This window comes from Syzygium oleosum, unplaced genomic scaffold (genome assembly GCF_021117445.2).
Source record: "Syzygium oleosum isolate NSW1041296 unplaced genomic scaffold, Sole_v2.1 Sole_v2.23, whole genome shotgun sequence".
NCBI classification, from domain to species: domain Eukaryota; kingdom Viridiplantae; phylum Streptophyta; class Magnoliopsida; order Myrtales; family Myrtaceae; genus Syzygium; species Syzygium oleosum.
In genome coordinates this window covers 5112554-5127470 of record NW_026607507.1, presented here as the reverse complement: position 1 = coordinate 5127470, position 14917 = coordinate 5112554, and the positions used below count along the sequence as shown (strand labels likewise).

The following is a 14917-nucleotide window of genomic DNA, read 5'->3' as shown; positions in this document are numbered from 1 at the left end:
TTATTTGAGAAAACTCAAAACAGAGAAATTGTCAATCCAGAAGTCTTTGTTCATTTGGCTTTGGAATCAGGTCATTCCGATCTGTATCGACGAAGTTACATCCATTTTCCCGAGCTTGCGCAGGACTGTAATTACTGTTCGTCCTGTTCCACGTGTGCAAGTCACTCTCCCGATCCTAACGTTCGAGTAGCCTACACCAGGCTGCATCATTTGGTATCAGAGCTTTGGAGGAGAGAACCATGCCGCCAAGACAAGCTAGACGTCGTGGAGGCAGAACCATCCCACTGAATGAAGTGCATACGCTCGCTGACAATTTGCAGCAACATATGCAACAACAAATTGATGAGTTGACGCGGGAAGTTGAGCGTCTGAGGGCGGAAAGAAACAATTCACCACCTCGTTCCAGGACCGAAGATTCCAATGGTGACTCTTCATCTTCGGAGAATGTTCGACCATTTCGCAATCGGAGGAATGTTCGACATCACGAGCAAAACATTCGTGAACCGGAGTGGGAAAAAGAAGTTAAAAAGGATATCCCGGAATTCTCAGGTAATGATTCTCCTGAAGAAATTGTTGACTGGCTAACACTTGTTAATGAAGTGTTTGAGCATCGAAATGTTCCGGAGGATCGTCGAGTCGGGATCATCGCTATGCGATTCAGAGGTAAAGCCATCGCTTGGTGGAGGCGTGAGAAGCAAACTCGCCAATCCGTTGGCAAAGCGCCAATTACCTCGTGGAGGAAGATGGAAGACAAGATCCGAAAGTATTTCCTACCTAAGGGATACAAGAGAGAGCTCTATCAACGGTACCAAAATCTGAGACAAGGTACGCGAACGGTGGACCAATACACCAACGAATTCAACGAGTTGGTGATTCGCAACAACATTCAAGATCCGGAGGAGATGCTTGTGAGCAAGTACTTGAATGGCCTTCAACTTCATATTCAAGATGCCCCAAAAGTCCTTGACATTTGGGACTTAGGAGATGCACACCAACGAGCACTCAAGGTGGAGCGTTCTCGCTCAAGGAGGCAACAATCCTCTATCATGACCAATCAACCCGCTAGGAGTACCCCCGGCACCACCAAAGTTGCTGAGGCTACGATGCAAACCGCTAGTAAGTTTCCTAATCAGCCCAACATTTTGAAGCAACCAACTACGTCCGATATTCGTTGCTATACTTGTGGTGAGTTGGGTCATCGTGCTAACAATTGCCAAAAGAACAAGAATCGACAAGCCGGCAAAGCCTTCTTAGTGGATAACGATTCTGATGAGCATGTGGAGGATCCGCTCGAAGAAGAGGTGAATGATGTCGAAGAGTCCGCAGGTGACGAGCAAATAGTGCATGCTGATTCTGGTGAATTTCTGATGGTGAGAAAAATCTTTCTAGTTCCTCGTGATGAGACCGGAGATGGGTGGCTGCGCACCAACATTTTTCATTCCGCTTGCACGATTAAGGGGAAGGTATGTCAATTAATTATTGACTCTGGATTCTGTGAGAATATAATTTCTGAAAGGGCGGCGAACAAACTAAAGTTGGAGTTAAAGGCGCACCCCACACCTTACAAGATGTCGTGGCTATCGAAAGGCACCGAGATAACCGTTTCCAAACGCTGCCTTGTTAATCTATCCATTGGTTCTGTTTATTTCGACAAGATATGGTGCGATGTTCTACCAATGGATGCTAGTCATGTTATTCTTGGGCGACCATGGCAATTCGATAGGCGGACTACTCATGATGGTTATCGAAATACGTATTCTTTTGAATTTGGAGGGAAGAAGATTATATTAGCACCTAGTAAGGAGCCTTTAAAAACTTCTGTTGTCGAAAAGTCTTCATTGCTTTCGATGAAGGATATAAAAGGTGCTTTAAAAGGGGTTCGTATTGTATATGTTTTACTTCACAAAGCAGGTGAAGTTGCTTCTTTTGATCGGGACACAAAGTTTCTCAGTCATTTTTGGCGACAATTGTGGAAGAATGTCGGTACTAAACTGCAATATAGTACTGTGTTTCATCCCCAAACTGATGGGCAAACTGAAGTCGTCAATCGAACCTTGGGAATTCTATTGAGGACAATGATTGATCCTCGCTCTTGGGAGACACGATTGTCACATGGCGAATTTGCATATAATTGTGTTGTAAACCGTACGACTAGGTATAGTCCTTTCATGATCGTGTATGGACAACAGCCGAACACTGCTCTTGATCTTGCACCCATTCCTTTTGCTAAAAAGTCGAGTGGCAATGTTGAAGATATTGTTTCTCAGATGAGAGCAATTCATGAAGATGTGCGCCAAAGGTTAGAAAGCAAGACAGAGTCCTATAAAAAGGACGTCGATAAGCGGCGGCGTGAAGTTATCTTCGAACCAGGAGATTTTGTTTGGGCTTACTTGCCACCAGAGCGTCATCCTGTTGGAAGCTATAACAAGCTTAGTGATCGAAAGCTTGGTCCTCTTGAAGTTCTTGAGCGCATCAATCCCAATGCATATCGCTTAAGGCTTCCTTCTCATATGAAAACACATGATGTTTTCAACGTTCGGCATTTAACACCTTATGCTGGTGATTCCTCTGATGATAACATGAATTCGGGGACAAATTCGTTTAAAGAAGGGGAGGATGATGCAGGCCAGATTGATAATGCTGCCCGCATCGAAGACGAGCTCACTCGACCAAGGAGATCAGCCCGCATCCGAGCTCGACAAGTCGCTCGACCAGTCTTGAAGATATCGAAGGGACGCAATTCGAAGACCAAGAGTCTCATCCGCGAGTCCATGCCACAATAAAGTCCTTGTCTTTCCCTATACATTGGAAGCCTAAAAGATACTTTGGGATGATCAAGAAGACGCTGGGCATTTATCTAGTTTATAGTTTCTAAGTTCTTTAATGTTTTATGCTTTCTAAGGTCTTTAATGCTCTTTAGTCTCTTCATTTGCTTGAGTCTTTTCATTTGTTTTTCTTTGGCTATAAAAGACCATCTACTTTATGTATTCGACAGACGAATTTGATTAATGAAAATTTTGCATCAAGCAATTATCTTGAATCTTGAAGAGTTCATACCCCTGAAAACCTAGAAGAGTTTTCACTCCGTCCTTGAAGAGTCGGAGGTTTTCAAATCTGCATCCTTGAAGAGTTGCAGTCATCGATCTAAAAGAATCGGTGCCCTATCCACTTCCTTGGAGGCCTGGAAGAGCAACCAACGAAGTTCTATCTTTTCCTCTGTTCTGTGTATTTACATCCGTCCACTTCTACCCCGATTTCGTCCTTCCTATAGTGCTTATTTGAGAAAACTCAAAACAGAGAAATTGTCAATCCAGAAGTCTTTGTTCATTTGGCTTTGGAATCAGGTCATTCCGATCTGTATCGACGAAGTTACATCCATTTTCCCGAGCTTGCGCAGGACTGTAATTACTGTTCGTCCTGTTCCACGTGTGCAAGTCACTCTCCCGATCCTAACGTTAGAGTAGCCTACACCAGGCTGCATCAGGATGATTCGAATTGAATTGGCAAAGATTAAAAAATGGTCATTTGTTTATTTTGGAAAGGAATGTAAATGGAACTAAAGGTATTTAAATTGCGAGTACTGAACTTCAGAAGTTGCAAGAAAAAAAAAGGTACCGGAAAGTTAAAGGTATTGCGAAGGTAAATTTGCAGGATAGTTAAAGACGAAAATAAAAGCAAAAACAGATGTTCAAATTGATTGATTATGGGTGCTGACCAAAAAAAAACAAAGATTGATTGATTATGTGCAGTTAGATTACTACATGAGCTCTTATAATACACTGTAGCAGTTATTTACAAGCAGTTCTTGGATTTTGAATCTATACAAACTTCCTAGCACGATCTACATTTACATTCTCTGAGATTCTAGACATGATTATACACAAAAACATGCAAATCCCTAGATTGTATGCATAATCATATGGCAATCATGTGTTTGAGTCAATCACCTTTCTTCATATTCAACTGTTGTATTAGCAAACCTCTAGTTTATTCATTAATATCATTTCCTCAACACTTAGCCAAAAATCTGAGATTGTCTGTGGTCGATGATTTTGTCAATCAATTTCCTTTAAGTTGTTGACTGGTGAAGCCTCTCGTTGATAATTTTTGCACTACATATTGTGATGACTTTATAAATGATGTTATCGATTTCCTTCACTAACGTTGAGCCTAATCGGTCTCCGTTTGTTTTTTTTTATTGATGACTTCTGCTTTTAATTATCGACTGAGCATGCCACTCGTTGATACCAATCTAGAGTTGGTCCATTTTTTTTTTTTTTGTGTCAACACTTCCTTTCTTCTTTCTCATTTTCACAGCAAGCGCTGGCAGGTTTTTGATTGCTTCCCTCACAATTCATTCAATGCCAAGAAAATAGAGATATCCAAGCACCCCTCTATGTCTGCCTACGACTTAAATTAACCGGATAATTTCGATTTAACATGCATCATTCTCTTTTGCTTCCTCTCAAAGCGTATCTTCGAGAAAAGATAAAGGGAGTGGTCTAGATCAATTTCTAATGTTTGGTGAGCGAGTGTGTCAACGCTAATAGTCAAAGTCCAATTTTCACCCGACCTAGAGGTTGCAAATCTTTTTCTTAGAGATTTTTTAGTAGTTCTGAATACACCGGTCAAAGAGAGGGAGTCCGGTCGGATTTGGTTAGGTCAAAAATGGAAGCAATCCAAATTGATCTAATTAATCCATGTCGATCTATTTTTATGTAATACATTCTTAGCAATCTATATTCGACCCAACTTGACTTGACCCGTACTCAACCCAACTCGGGCTCCAATTTTTAGCAATTTTTCCCTTAAATACAAAAAATAATAGTATATTGAAAAAGAACTAATGAAATAAAAAAACAATTAAACATGAAATAAAATCAGCATATAAGAAATTTCTAAATAGTTTCACAAATCAAGCTACTACAAAATCTCCTATTATTTCTCCTAGTGCTTGGAAGACTATTGCCTGAGTAGATATGTTAATTGGGAAAATGCACGTTGAAAGACAACCATACTTTCAAGCATTAGATATGTAGAGTTTCATCTATTAATGACATCTTGACGTTGTTGGGGAAAAATCAAGTAATCAAGAAGACGAACGAAAGCAGACTTTTTTTTTGTCATAACACACTCTTTAAGGAATTATTTTCCCCAAAACGTTGCTAACGGTTACTAGCAAATTCCTCCATGACACAAGTCTCAAGCTAGAATACCCAATAGTAATTCTGGTATTTTTCCAAGAACTCTCAAAGGGAAACAATAGAAAACAGTGGTCATATATCTTTTGAAAGAAACAAAAATGGAAGTTGTTCTATTAAGCAAAAATGTTGAGTAATTAATAGCGAAAAATATGTTTGAACGGATACAACCTTTTAAAGGTTGTAAGAGCACCTAATAATTGTTCGATAGAAATAATAAATTCGGAATTAAATAATAAACAAAATAATTGTAACTCTATTGCGAACATTTACTCTGTTTCAATAGAACACAAATGTTATTTTATAATTATAAATCCGAATTTTAATAAATAAAAAATAATAATCGTTGATTAGTGCCAAATTTGTTCTACACTCACCAAAATCGCGCAACTATTCGCACGCCCGCACGCGGGTATAGTAGGGTCTAGTTCATTTAGCTATTGTCTTTATTTGTAAGAAAAGAAGACTTTCACAATTATATATTCGCCAACACACTCCCATTTAATTTATGTGGAACAAGGTACTTTCCAACATAAGCACCTTTGTGCCGCTCTTCAAGCATGACATTGATATATAATCAACACATTTCTCTCCTCCCCTATGTAGCTCTCCCAAATTTGAAATAGTTAAGTTTTTCAAATCGGTAGTCACTTAAAAAGTACTCCTTCTGGAGATAGATCTATAGACAACGTTGTTATACACCCTATCGTAATTACAGGCTTCCAAGCAAACTGGTGGTTCATAGATTCCTCTTTTGAAACATTTTTTCGTGGCCACAGGATTGTTATCCCACGGAGCCATGTTTAAACGTGCAATAAATAAAACGTGGTTCCCAAGAAACACACGTGCATGAGGCGGAGAAAATATTGGGTGCCACTAGGGATTCCACCGTGGAGAAATAACAACTCCGGCGTGGCGACACGTGTCCGAGACGATCCACATGTCAGGAAGGCTCTCCCACGGCGCTGAGCTGAGCTGAGCTGAAGCTGGGAGAAATTTTTTTTAAAAGCAGCCCTCTCTCTCCACACTCCCTCTCTCTCTTTCGCGCTCCCCATCTGCTCTCCACACCCTCTCTCTCTCTCTTTCGCGCTCCCCATCTGCTCTCTGCTCTGCGCTCCGTCTCCCTCACCCAATATTTTCTCCCCTCCCACGGCACAGCACAGAGCTGAGAGATCTGGAGAGAGAAAATTTTTGAATAAAATCAAGCGCCCTCTCTCTCCAGTCTCTCTCTCTCTTTCGCGCTCCCAATCTCTATCCCTGCGCTCTGTCTCCCTCACGCCGCGCCCACGCCGACGCCGCCTCCGACGAGCGACGCCCTAGCCTCCGCCTCCGCCTTAGCCTCCGATGCCGACGCCTCCGACGAGCAAGGTCTGCAGCTGCCCACGAGCGACGTCCGTCGCCTCCCACGAGCCGTTGCCTCCCACGAGCGAGGTCCGCTGCCTCCGATGAGCGAGGTCTGTCTCCTCGCGCCGACGCCCTAGCCGCCTCCGGCGAGTGACGCCCTAGCCTCCGCCTCCGCCCTAGCCTCTGACACCTCCGACGAGCGAGGTTCGCCGTTGCCCATGAGCGACGTCCGTCGCCTCCCACAAGCGAGGTCCGCTACCTCCGGCGAGCGAGGTCTGTCTCCTCGCGCCAACGCCCTGGCCGCCTCCGGCGAGTGACGCCCTAACCTCCGCCTCTGCCCTAGCCTCTGACACCTCCAACGAGCGAGGTTCGCCGTTGCCCACGAGCGACGTCCGTCACCTCCCACGAGCGAGGTCCGCTACCTCCGACGAGCGAGGTCTGTCTCCTCACGCCGACGCCGACGCTGCCTCCGACGAGCGACGCCCTAGCCTCCGCCTCCGCCCTAGCCCCCAACGCCCATGCCGAAGACGCCTCCGACGAAGCCCGACGCCGACGCCGACGATGCCTACAACGAGCGAGGTCCGCTGCCTCCGACGAGCGAGGTCCGTCTCCTCGCGTCAACGCCGACCCCTAGCCTTCGACGAGCGACGCCCTAGACGCCGATGCCGATGCCGACGACACCTCCGACGAAGCCCGACGCCGACGCCCTAGCCTCAGACGCCAACCCACAAGAGTTCAATTTCCAAACTCATTGAGGTTTCATGAGTTCACGCCTTCTGAATGTTCGTTGAATAGTGGGCAGGCCGTGCATTTTCTTTCTAAGCGCATCGTGCCTCTAAACCAAGCCCGCGGGTTTTTCCATTGGAAGAGGTAACGACCCTTCATCATCTTTCGTGCTTTTCTCTCGTTACAACTTCGTTTTTTGCCGCTTCAGAGCATATTCTTCGTGTAATTACTTTTGCTGTTTCAATGTTGTTGACTTCCTAGTCCTGCCATCGTTTGCTTTTGCTTCGAATATGTGCTTCGTGTGATTGCTTGTGCTGTTTGAATATTCTTGACTTCCTAATCCTGCCACTGTTTGTTTTTGCTTCGAAGAGATATGCGGTTTGAGCTACATGCAGGTGGCGCGTCCTTCGTACTTCGATCGTTCCATCAAATTCTTGCTGTTTTTTTCTCTTTTGGGGGTTGTTGGGGGTTGTCCGGAAAAAGTTTGGTGATTAAGACTCGAGTACTCTTATTTAGCCAAGCTTTAGCATTGAAGAAATATCGAAAACACTTTTGAATCTCTATGGCTGGATTGTGTTCTGTTTATAATGCGCAAGGACTGAAAGAACTCATGGGGGCAGAGGGGTCGACATTTTCAAATTCAGCTTACGTGCAAACCAAAGATGTGAACAGTATCCAGATAGTTGGTAGTCGATTTAACAGGAACATATTATAACCAATGTACTAACAATTTGTATTGACAAAATTCGTTTAATTTAGTAACTAACAAGAGTTGGTTTTACTGGTTGCCGAATAAATTGCAGGGCATCCCTTTAAGTGTGGGCTTAAACTCTTAGTGGCACATCAATCTGCCTGGAAAATACTCTGCCTCAATCTGCAAGAACAGAATTCTCTAAAAGCAGAGGTTCTGGTATGGAATTTGAGTCGGATTGGACAAAGCACCGAAAGACCTCAGCATATGCTGCATTTGCAATCTGTTCCGCCACATCTTTCATGCCTTGGTCCTATAAAATTCCTATAGCTGAAGGTTACTGTGAATTTCTCTAATTAGAAGCCTTCCTATCGAGTTAGCTCGTCCTTGGGGAGGTCAATCCAGAGACGGACTGGCTTGCTGCGCCGGAATATAACATCATTCAGAAGACCATCCCAAAGGATATTGATGCTTCGTTTCTTGGTTTCTTACACTTTTGGCAGATTCACGAGTCTGGATTCATGTTACTTCAAATATTCTGTTAAATTAGATACGTCAGGAGTGGTCCAAAATGAAGCATCAATACCTGTCCGGGAATTCTTCTGTGAACGATCAATTTTGTCATTTTATCACCTTTAGCGTTTTTATGCTTCTGTCTTTAAAAAAGCATAGGATTTAATAGTTTGGATGACTTTTCCTTTGAGCAGGTTGCACAATTGGAGGACATAATAGCAGAAAGAGGAGCTTGTGGAGTTGGGTTTATTGCCCCGACCTCCGCCGTTGCCTCCGCCCGCCCAAGAGCAGCTGGGTCCCAAGCTCGTTCGCAATCTCCACCACCAGTCAAACTCACTCTCTCCCTCGCTGAAGTTCCTTCTTGAACACACGATGAAGCAGCTCGCGCGGAGCGAATGATTTGCAGGTCGTTTCGCCTCTGGAATTCGTGCTCCGAGCTTCGGATGGTGAATTGATGTATCCGTTTCTTCCATGGTGGTGGTGCTGATCTAGGTCCTCTTCCGCTGCTGCATCGGACCTCGGGAATGGAGGTCGTGGTTCACTAGGGAATCGGAGGAGGTAAGCTTGCTTGGCTTTCGATATCTTTCTGATTACGCAGCCTCGCAGTTGCTTTCGGTTCGATGGTGTTTCGAGCTCTTTTGAGGTTTTACGATGTGTCTATCTTCGGTTTTGGATTATAGGTCCTAGCTTTTAATTGTCTTGGAAAAGACCAAGGCCTTAGCGATCTGATAGAGCAGATTAGTTTCGTTTTGATGCCGCAGTCTTGCGAACGTGGAGTTAGGAGGATTGGGATCGTCGTTAGGTTTTTTGTTTCGAGCTGCTCTGTTCTTTCTTAGCTACAAAGGCTCGTTCTTGTTTGGTTCCGTACCTTAGTCAGATGGGCTTGTGCGCCTTATGTGCATAGGCGGCTTGGATGCTATGAGGTGATTTTGTTTTGTCGTTGGTAAGAGGAGATTTCCATGGTCAATGACGTATTTCATCATTCTAGGATTGTTTGGTCGGAGGATATTTGTATATTTCCAGAAGGCAAAGGCTGCACTGGATCAATTAGAGAATAAGGAATTTCCAGAGCCCGAGAAGAATGAGGGCGAGGAGGAGGGTGAACAGGATGAAGAGGAAGAGGAAGTAATTACGGAAGAGATATGTTCTTTGATGTCATATACCAGAATCTTGATTCTCTTTAAATCTCAGTTTCATTCATTACATTTAAATGGCTTTGGCTTGTTCATTTTGTTTCCTAGAAATGGTGAAACATATTGTTTTAATGGAGTCAGGTTTTAGTTTCAGACTATCATATGCTTTTGTTGCATCCTTGGTTCTATGGCAGTGAAAGTAGGTGAAATGATAGTGAATTAGTGATGTGTAGTGCACGACTGAGATCAGTAAGAGGATTTTCTACATTCATTATGCTGTGCAACTGAATGCTTCTTTTTTCATAACTCGTGAAAACGTTTGTCACCCATTATGTTCATCAGATTGAAGATGGAGGTTCAGTTGATTAAGCAACTGCTTTTGCCTTTCTTTGCAGTTCATCTTAAAACTCTTCCAAACTTTCGGAAGTTCATCTGTGTGACTGAAATTCCGTAGTGAAAAATTTGTCAGATATCTGCCTCTTGTTATTTCTCTCAAGTCCTTGAATATCACGACCAAAAAAAAAGTCCTTGAATATAAAATGTTGCATAAGCATCAGTTCACGAAGTTCATTGCTGAATCATTTTTAGTATGACTCATGGAAAAAGTGGCACTACAGTAATGAATGACTGCTTTCTGCTGTATACAGGATCTGCTGGCTGTATTGATAAAGCTAAGAGATGAGTATAACTACTGCCTCTTCTGTGGATGTTGGGTGAGTTAGCATCTTGCAGTGGTTTCATTTGGTTACTGTTCGATTAGATGAGTACATCATATTACATTGTAAGCCGGCAATATTGTAAGCTAAAATGCTACTTTTAGTAGTCGGGTACTGAATATTAGCATCTTCACTTTTTTATCACGAGCAGGAGGTCTCTAAGTCAATGAAGTCGCCACTATGCAGCTGATCTATTGCAGGTAATGGCAACTAGAAGTCCCAATGTAGACTCCGCAAAGCTTTAACATTTTTAGGCTGATTCCATAAGTCAAAGCCGAAGGTTAAGATATGATAGGTTGATCAACTTTGTTATCTTTGTCAGCAATTTGTTGGGACCAGTGGTTTCCTGAGACAGCTCTAGCATTTTGCGTTAATCTTTTGATATATATGAGCTGAGATATGAGATAATTAGTTCGAGTAGAATGGGGCATTCGCATGTTACTTACAGAACCAAGTAGAATGGGGCATTCACATGTTTAGATACATTCTTTGCTGATCATGCTACTCATCATCTGGTCATTGATTTTATTAGCTTATCAAAAGATGCATGCTTGTGTCATATGATGTTTCATTCGAGCTGATTCTTCAAACTTGGAACTTTCTTATTTCAGGTAGTCTATAGCGACGTCTATATGCTTGTGGTATGAAATGGATGGTGATCGGGAAGCTTCCTTACCACGTCAAAACCGCAATCGCAAGCTTTTGTGACGGCTGGTTGTACTTTACATCGGGGTAGCGGGATCGAGGGCCAGATAATCCGCAACCTAAGATGGTCATTGGAGACATGTGGAGGACCAAATTGAGACTCTGATGCGAGTTACGTGAAGTCGACCGTATGAAGCATTGTCTTAGCTTAGATTTTTTTTCTTCTTTTTCACTCACATTTTCTCTAGTATAGCGTTTCTCCGACTCCATGTCGTTCTATTGAGTTGATGCCGATTTTGGCACATCATTTTTATCTTAGCAATGTTAGGGAAAACAGAAGCTATAGGAAGGCTCAGAATTAAGTTTGTGAAATTATTTGAAACAAGCAGACCTTTTGGCATTAAGTCTACAGAATTTTTTTTTTGCATCTTTATAGCCATTTACTCTCTCTCTCTTTCTCTTTCTCTCTCTCTCTCTCTCTCTCTAAGCTTACTGATTACCGTAACTCTAAGCTTACTGATTACTGTAAAATCTCATGTGGAAAATTTCAAAAATTCGTTTCGAGCAAACGTTAAGTCCAAATCAAGATCCGTAAAATCTCACGGCTCCACGATACCCTAAACTATCAATTCTACAAAAATGCGCAGCTCAACGACTCAAAAATTGGACTTCGCGGCCAAATATGGCCTGAAGGCAGCTGGACGTGTACTGTTCACTTCGCGCGTAAAACTTCAAAAATTCGTTTCGGGCAAACGTTAAGTCCAAATCAAGATCCGTAAAATTCCACGGCTCCACGACACCCTAAACTACAAATTCTATAAAAATACGCAGCTCAACGACTCAAAAATCGGACTTCGCGGCCAAATGTGGCCTTAAGGCTGCCGGACGTGTATTGTTCGCTTCGCGCATAAAACTTCAAAAATTCGTTTCGGGCAAACGGTAAGTCCAAATCAAGATCCATAAAATCCCATGGCTCCACGATACCCTAAACTACCAATTCTATAAAAATACGCAGCTCAACGACTCAAAAATCGGACTTCGCGGCGAAATATGGCCTGAAGGCTGCCGGACGTGTACTGTTCGCTTCGCGAGTAAAACTTAAAAAATTCGTTTCGGGCAAACGGTAAGTCCAAATCAAGATCCGTAAAATCCCATGGCTCCACGACACCCTAAACTACCAATTCTATAAAAATGCGCAGCTCAATGACTAAAAAATTGGACTTCGCAGCGAAATATGGCCTGAAGGCTGCCGGACGTGTACTGTTCGCTTCGCGCGGAAAACTTCAAAAATTCGTTTCGGGCAAACGGTAAGTTCAAATCAAGATCCGTAAAATCCCAAGGCTTCATGACACCCTAAACTACCAATTCTACAAAAATGCACAGCTCAACGACTCAAAAATCGGACTTCGCGGTGAAATATGTCCTGAAGGCTGCCGGAGGTGTAGTGTTCACTTCGCGCGGAAAACTTCAAAAATTCGTTTCGGGCAAACGGTAAGTCCAAATCAAGATCAGTAAAATCCCATGGCTCCACGACACCTTAAACTACCAATTCTATAAAATTGCACAGCTCAATGACTAAAAAATCGGACTTCGCAGCGAAATATGGCCTGAAGGCTGCCGGACGTGTACTGTTCGCTTCGCGCGGAAAACTTCAAAAATTCGTTTCGGGCAAACGGTAAGTTCAAATCAAGATCCGTAAAATCCCAAGGCTTCATGACACCCTAAACTACCAATTCTACAAAAATGCACAGCTCAACGACTCAAAAATCGGACTTCGCGGTGAAATATGTCCTGAAGGCTGCCGGAGGTGTAGTGTTCACTTCGCGCGGAAAACTTCAAAAATTTGTTTCGGGCAAACGGTAAGTCCAAATCAAGATCCGTAAAATCCCACGGCTCCACGACACCCTAAACTACCAATTCTATAAAAATGCGCAGCTCAATGACTAAAAAATCGAACTTCGCAGCGAAATATGGCCTGAAGGCTGCCGGACGTGTACTGTTCGCTTCGCGCGAAAAACTTCAAAAATTCGTTTCGGGCAAACGGTAAGTTCAAATCAAGATCCGTAAAATCCCAAGGCTTCACGACACCCTAAACTACCAATTCTACAAAAATACACAGCTCAACGACTCAAAAATCGAACTTCGCGGTGAAATATGTCCTGAAGGCTGCCGGAGGTGTAGTGTTCACTTCGCGCGGAAAACTTCAAAAATTTGTTTCGGGCAAACGGTAAGTCCAAATCAAGATCCGTAAAATCCCACGGCTCCACGACACCCTAAACTACCAATTCTATAAAAATGCACAGCTCAATGACTCAAAAATAGGATTTCGCAGCAAAATATGGCCTGAAGGCTGCCGGACGTGCACTGTTCACTTCGCGCGGAAAATTTCAAAAATTTGTTTCGGGGAAACGGTAAGTCCAAATCAAGATCGGTAAAATCTCACGGCTCCACGAAACCCTAAACTACCAATTCTATAAAAATGCGCAGCTCAACGACTCAAAAATCGGATTTCGCAGCGAAATATGGCCTGAAGGCTGCCGGACGTGCACTGTTCACTTCGCGCGGAAAATTTCAAAAATTTGTTTCGGGGAAACGGTAAGTCCAAATCAAGATCTGTAAAATCCCACGGCTCCACGACACCCTAAACTACCAATTCTACAAAAATGCGCAGCTCAACGACTCACAAATCGGATTTCGCAGAGAAATATGGCCTGAAGGCTGCCGGACGTGCACTGTTCACTTCGCGCGGAAAACTTTAAAAATTCGTTTTCGGGTAAACGGTAAGTCCAAATCAAGATCCGTAAAATCCCACAGCTCCACGACACCCTAAACTACCAATTCTATAAAAATGCGTAGCTCAACAACTCAAAAATCGGACTTCGTAGCGAAAAATTTCCAAAATTCTGAATTTAAACCCTAAATCTGAAAATAGAGAGAGAGAGAGAGAGAGGACACCGTCATTCAAACTTGCAAAACACATGACATCGGCTTATGATTTCTCAACACCAAGAATATCTCCAAGTTTTGAGCCAGCAAGCTCCCAAAAGCGGTGGCGCGATTTATTCATACTCTGTTTTTCATGAATCTCCTTGAGCAGAGGAGAACCTTTTCTTGAGATTATAGCCATATCTGACGTCGGATCTTTGAGCGGCATTATAGGCTCAGCTTGTTCAGTAAAAACTACTCTTCCATCCAAGAAAGGAGGTTTTCTATCTGAGATATAATACAAGAATATCTTAGCCTAAGCCAGAGCAACCAATTATGGATCTTGTGATTGAATTGCATTTGACAGTGAGTGTTGCAATAATGAGAGCTTAATGTTACTCATCTTAACTCTTTGCAACATCGTCCAGTCATTTGGTCTCATGGCCACCACTTTTCAGTTCGACAGAGTTAAATAACATTGTAAGCAGATGACTGCACTTGAACTCTAGCAGATGGAAACAACGGATATTTGCAATCAACTTTAGAAAGTTGAGTATTTCAAAATTTACAAACAAATCAGAAAAAAAAATAGTTTAGCTCTATTCCGCTGATAAAGGAAGCAACTTTCATTCATCCCCTCCTCCCTCGACATAAGCAAGCTGAACAAAAGTTCAACATCAGCGCAAAAGTCTTACTCGCTCTGCCCCCATGAATTTGAAAATGTCATGAATGAAAATATGCGAAAGGAAAAAAGACATCACGATCTGGAATGAAACTTTCAATCTGTTACCTGACCAGTAAGCAGATGGGTATCTGCAGCAAGCCTTGATGCAACTGGCCTTGGTGTACATACATGTCAAGTCTGAAAAAGTCCAAATACCAAAATTTCTGAAGGCTTTAAGATTTACAAACTTGTACTTTTAGTTGCTTTCTCACACCTTGGAACTCCAGCTGCAGAATAGTGTCCTGCAATTACATATAAATTAACAAAAGTAGATCCACAGCTGCATACTGTCCAATGAT

The 14917-nt window shown here is 42.9% G+C and overlaps 1 long non-coding RNA gene across 5 annotated transcripts; it reads left to right on the top strand.

Moving 5' to 3' along the window:
- Positions 1-6640: 6640 nt before the first annotated feature.
- On the top strand, positions 6641-14899 carry LOC130134702 (uncharacterized). Of its 5 annotated transcripts, XR_008814234.1 has the most exons (7): positions 6641-6655; positions 7148-7415; positions 8075-9033; positions 10256-10321; positions 10476-10524; positions 10936-11223; positions 14852-14899. It is a non-coding gene; the product is annotated as an uncharacterized LOC130134702 (long non-coding RNA). The 5 variants fall into 5 exon arrangements; XR_008814231.1 differs by lacking the exon at positions 14852-14899 and having other exon boundaries at positions 10936-11392; XR_008814233.1 differs by lacking the exons at positions 10256-10321; positions 14852-14899 and having other exon boundaries at positions 10936-11392.
- Positions 14900-14917: the final 18 nt, after the last annotated feature.